Here is a 5,978-nt window from a genome sequence, read left to right as displayed (position 1 = left end):
GTTGTGAAATTAAATCAAGCATGAGAGTCCCTAGCAGATCCCATACTTCTAAATATCAGAGGTGGGACTTTCAAATCACAAGCAAGTCTTCAAGTCATATCCCAAGTCCTCAAAGAGTTAAAGTTCATGAGATGATTAAGTGACTAATTAATCAAAGGATTGTGCATTAATGATGAAAACCTGATGTTATTTACATTTACATTTAGTCATTTAGCAGATGCTTTTATACAAATCGACTTTCACACTGGCAGTTTAGTGCGGAACGGGGCACGGTTCGCATGAAAAATCGCTAATGTGAACACTGTCATCGGACCCTGGTGCGCACTGGGGTACCAGCAGGAGACTACCTGGAGAAGGTGGTCTGAGTTCAGTTGCTCCCAAACTGTGGCACGGTTCACGTAAATATGCAAGCAACACGGACTCGGGTGCACACTTGTTCAGGAAGTAAAGTATCCCGTGCATGCATAACATTGTCAATATCACTCTTTACTCAAAACACGAGAGAGCCGAGGTTGATTCCACACATTCCTAAAAATGTAAACAAAATGAAATAAAATTAAATAATTAAAATAAATTATTGTCTTGTTCATAATATCACCCCAAAAAAGTCGTTTTGTATCCTCCGTGCGTTTTCCATGTGCGTTTGCGATGACGTAAGGTGACTGCAAGCGCACCTGGGTTTGATACAACTATCAAGTGTGAAAGCAGACCAATGTTGTGGGCGGCACCAGGAACAATCGCACTCGGGCTCAGGCTTGGCCCGCAGCAAACGAGCCCAGTGTAAAAGCCCTCTTACAAATGAGGACAGTGGAAGCAATCAAAAACAACAAAAAGAGCAATGATATATAAGTGCTATAACAAGTCTCAGTTAGCTTAAACACAGTACACGTAGCAAGGGCTTTTAAATAATATAATAGATCAAAAGAAAACAGATAGAATAGAAAAAGAATAGAGAAAGCTAGTGTTAGAGGTCTCTCTCTCTCTCTCTCTCTCTCTCTCTCTAAATATATATATGCATCCGTTTTTAATGTCTATGCAGGCTGGCAGCAGAAGCTCCTCTCCTGTGGTGTGTGGCCTTTTGGATTTTACGATTCTATATGCAGCTAAAATTGAGGCTTGATGCTTCATTGTAACATGCAGACTCAGGGACACAAGGTCATATTTCAACAGGTTCATTATTAAAGCAGGTATAGATGTGAATCTGGTGAGTGACAGGTGAGAGAGTCCAGAGGAGCTGTAGAGTAGGGTTTGGATGACTGGATAGGAAAAGGGCTTACTCTGTAAGCTGGTGGAGTGACCAGAATGGAGGATCCGTTGCACACACCTCAGGGGTAACACTTAGGGATGGCTGTGACACAAAACAGACGTTCCGAAGCTTTGCGAAAAAGCAAAGCACAGATGTTTCTAAACACCGATCCGAAGCCTGATTCAAAACATGTAACGTGACTTCAGCCTCAAAGTGTTTCACAAGAGTTTTGACAGGTGGCATGGTTCGCCAAATCAGCTTTTGATTGACACTGTCGAGTTTAGACCACACAATCGCACATCTGTATAAAAAACAGAGTCAACGCATCTTGACCTCGTGGGTCTTTGTAAGATGAGTTTGATTTTGAGATAGCGGATATTTGGTGATATAGTGACTAATAGAGTGATTTGTTTAGTTATATTTAGGCTTACATTTAAATTTACACACTGACTGATAGGCTATAGTCAGACAGAGTATACATATAGTTTGTATTTACATTAATAGATGCATAGATAGAAAAATATATAGATAGATAAATTAATAGATATATAGATAGATAGATAGATTAATAGATATATACATATATAGATACATAGATTAATATAAATCATAAGAACATGAACTTCATCGTTGCATTTGCAGGAATTATAAAATCTTTTTTCTTATTAACTCATGAAGCAGCCTAACACAATATTTTTTACTCTAATAGCTTATCTTTCCCCACACATATGAACTGTGTTCATGCACAATGACAAAACACGCAAGAATTAAATCAGTAAAATGATAGAAAAGACAGATGCATTATTTGTGTTAGTCAGTTCGCCCCATTTGTGCGAACTGGACGCGCCCACGCAGCGCTAAACGCCTCCTTCGTGCCGCAGAACCTCTACATGGACTTAACATTGAAATCACTCGCGGCAGACGCTCAAGAGTGAGTGAGTAATCCAAAAACCTTTGCTTTAGCCTCAATTGAGTGAAACACCATATGTGTAACTTCGGCCATTCTCAGTGATGTGACTGGTACACTAACTCTGTTTGTCATCATAGAAACATATAATCAGATTGTGATGTTTATTCCCGCTTCGGTAAAATGCTGAATATGCTGCCTTCTTTGTTTCGACCAACATGTAGTGGAAAGTAGCAAAACCCTATCTGAAAAGTCGCTAAATGTCACTTGATGACGTCATGTGCTAATTAGCATATTTATGACGTAAGTGCGTCGTATTGTATTGCCTCCCTATGCTCACATACTGCATTTTAATTCAGCCAAATTCGCAATAAAACTGTTTTTATTACTATATTTTAATGTTTCTGTTGTCAGACAACGGAATGAATATTATAATGACTGAAACATGGTCCATTAAGACTACATAACCAGATCTAAAACATTAATCTGCACTAAAATCCTATTCATGATATTGTCTAATGAAATCAAATACACATACGATAAAGTCAGTGGTTGTGCTGTGACTGATGTTGGCTATACTTGCTTGTAAAATAGAGTTAGAAGCAACAGAGTATCTTTTTTTTAACTGAAAGTGCTGCTCCTCTCTGTGCTCGCTGAACACAACAGATGCAGAGAGAGAGGCTTGCACTTGAAAAGAGAGACCTTGCACTCGTTCGGCAGCACCAGAGAGTCTCATAGACTAAATAATGAATTGTCTAAAAAGTCGCTAGATTTGTAAAGTCGCCAAGTTGGAAACTCCAATGCCCAGGGGACCAACTTCAACCTTCTCGCCAGTGTTGATAGGCTATTACATGTGAGGTGTAACCAATCAGATAGGCGCCGTGGGCGGGACATTGAGCAAGTCTGCAGAGTGGTAAATACAGAGAGGCCGCACGGCAGCTATATCAGAGCCAGTCAAGTAGCGCATTTTAAAATAAAATTGACTTTAATCAAACTACGGATCCGTGATACGTTTTGTGATCCGTCTCCCCACTAGCGTAGTAGCACTGATCACTTTGTGGGGGATAAATTTATCCCCACCGGGGATAAAAATAATTAAGCAGGGGCAGGGATACATTGATGCATTGAAATCCCATGCATCCCCCCCCCGGAAAATCGCACCCTGTGTAACCCTTATTACGAGGTAGTAATAACGTACATAGATTTAATAGTCTAAAGTAGTCATAGAGGTTATCATAAATACGATTTGGACCAGAATCAGAAGACGCTAAATTGTTAAGAGCCTGAGAATTGAAGATCAATTAAAAAGGAATACCACACCAGAATGACAGTTTAGACAAACCTGTATTAAATTCACAGGGTGAAACATACATACAAGCAAAAACACATTTATGAAAAATAACAAACTAAAATAATAAAGTGCGCACAAAAACAAAACAAAACCCTCTCGTATCAGAATCGTTGAGCTCAGTTCGTCCTCGGTTCGTTTTGCCTTGGTTGACAGAAGTTCAGTTTCACCGTTGGGGCCCTTTTTTTTTAACTCTGAGTTAGTTTTTGTCCTACCACAACGAAGATGAAGAGGATGATCCAGGCAGTTCGTCTAAAGTCAGAGTCACAAACACGGTTGGCTCGCCACCCAGCCACCCGGACTGGGAATCTATGAATCTCTGGGAGAACGTCTGGAACGTGTGGATCTGTATCACTCCGTGGAAAGGATCTCTGCACGATGTTTCCAACTCTTTACCAAAACCTGACCTATAAATAAGGCCAAATCATTTCTTTCAATTACCATTCAGTGAATAAATGGACTGCTACAGGCTTCTACAAAATAAAATGAAATAATATTTCAGTACACCTATAATGCAGTATAAAAATCTTTCTCTCGTTGTACAACAGCTCTTATGTTTCTTCTCAGGTATCAAAACCATATAAATTTCTTTCTAGTATCAAAATTAAATTTACATAAATTACATCCTCCATAAAGACACATTTCAAAATCAAGTTTTATGAAACCTCACGGTAGTAACATTAACAGTATGAAGAATAAAACTGCATAAATTGCATGTAAACATTAATCAAATTGTATCACTTTAAATTAGAGGCATTAAGGCATTAGTGTGCTTATTTATCCCCCTCTGCACCGGTAACAGTGGAAAGAATGCACTAAAAATTATTACCTCTTTAAGCTTCAGTGACCACAATTAAATCTACAATTTTTAACATCATTATTTAACAAACTAACTATTTATCAACAGTATGAAAAGTTAACATTTCTTTATGGTTTCAAACACATTAACCAGTATTTCGCTAGCCTATTGTGGCTAATTACCTTATTAACATATGCACACTGCAGGCTTTACACCTTACACTTTTAGCTTTACACAATGAGCACCTTTGCCTGGCCTGTTAGCATGAATATTAGCGATCTCAGACAGATAAACAACTCACCATTTTAATGGAATTCACTGCTTTTAGCTCCGTGATAACAGTGGATTCAGGCACAGCTTTCGTTTACACTCTATATTACAATAAGGTATAGTTAGTATAATCGATAATGATTACAGAACTCGTTTAATTAACTTTATATTGTTTCGTTCATCTTACCAAGCAGATAACGCAGCCTTCTATGCTCAAGTGCAAGCGCCAAAAGAACGTGCAGTGACACAAAACTAGAGGCGTAACTGTAACGGAGCCTAGCTGGCAGCTGATTGGTCAGTTCAGTACCTCATAAAATTCACCCATTGGCTCACTCACAAGTCCATCAAAGATACAAAATGAAAGTTAACCCTTTCGTGACTGGGTTAGACAGCTAAATAGGGTTTCTCATTATAAAACCTGGCTACACTCTCCCCCTTTGAACTCATGTACGTCCCTGTACATGGCAATGGTTGAACTGTTTGTATCTCAGGGTACAGGACAGAAGGATATGAGTTCTCACCCTCACTTAAGATGTCAGCCACAGCTGTGGTTAACCCCTGAAAGAATGATTTAACCACTGTGACAAAGGGGTTTCCGAGTTCAGTATAGTCAAGTCTCTTTGACGGCTGACGGTTTCTCTCTGATCTCCTGACTGTTGTATCCTTTATTTCCTCTTCTGGTTCTTTACGGTTCATCTCCTTTCCACTCTCTAACATGTCAGAGAACACTGGAAGCTGCTCAATTTGGATGTCATCATCAGGTAAGTTTTGTTCCTCCACAGGGTTTTTACTAGCAGGTAAGTTACTTTCGGTCATAACGATTTCATCCACTTGTTCATCAAGCATGACTCTTTCGGTAAGTAGGTCCTCAGTGTCGTAGTGGTGACAGTTAGGGTCATTAAGTGTGAGAGGACTGTTTGAGGCACCATTGGACATATCAGGTGGCTTGTTAATCTCAGGAGTGCAATCAACATTTTGAGCGTTTACAGGACTCTCAACAGGACAATTGCTTGGAGGTTCAGTATGCTGTTTATCCTGCACAGTAGACATAGGTTGATCAGGCTGCACTAGACGGTCATGGACTGTGGGAAACTGAGCATTTTGGGGTTCTCTGAAATAGTAAGCAGGAATGATTTCATCTTCATCGTCTGAGAAATTATTTTCATCCGCAGTAGGATTTGCACGGGTTGCTGGTCTGCGCCTTGTGGGGTGCTGGTCAGGCGCCTTGTTGACCTCTGTAGACAAGTAACCACACGGAAGGAGTAAGTCCCTATGCAGTGTTCTCAAAGGACCATCCTGATTTTCAGGTTTGACTGTATAGACGGGCAGGGTACCTGCTCTCCTCACCACCACATGGACAATTGACTCCCACTTGTCTGAAATCTTATGTTTTCCTCGAATGCGAACG

General features: G+C 39.9%; 1 long non-coding RNA gene across 1 annotated transcript; it reads right to left on the bottom strand.

The window, feature by feature from the left end:
• Positions 1 to 3,478: 3,478 nt before the first annotated feature.
• LOC127972595 (uncharacterized) lies at positions 3,479 to 5,544 on the bottom strand. The gene is made up of 3 exons (XR_008157118.1): positions 4,758 to 5,544; positions 4,602 to 4,671; positions 3,479 to 3,908 (listed from the first exon to the last, which is right to left on the bottom strand). It is a non-coding gene; the product is annotated as an uncharacterized LOC127972595 (long non-coding RNA).
• Between the last annotated feature and the right edge of the window lie 434 nt (positions 5,545 to 5,978).

This window comes from Carassius gibelio, chromosome B15 (assembly GCF_023724105.1).
Source record: "Carassius gibelio isolate Cgi1373 ecotype wild population from Czech Republic chromosome B15, carGib1.2-hapl.c, whole genome shotgun sequence".
NCBI classification, from domain to species: Eukaryota; Metazoa; Chordata; class Actinopteri; order Cypriniformes; family Cyprinidae; genus Carassius; species Carassius gibelio.
Note: the sequence above shows the minus strand (reverse complement) of the source record. Positions and strands in the feature narration are given on the sequence as shown.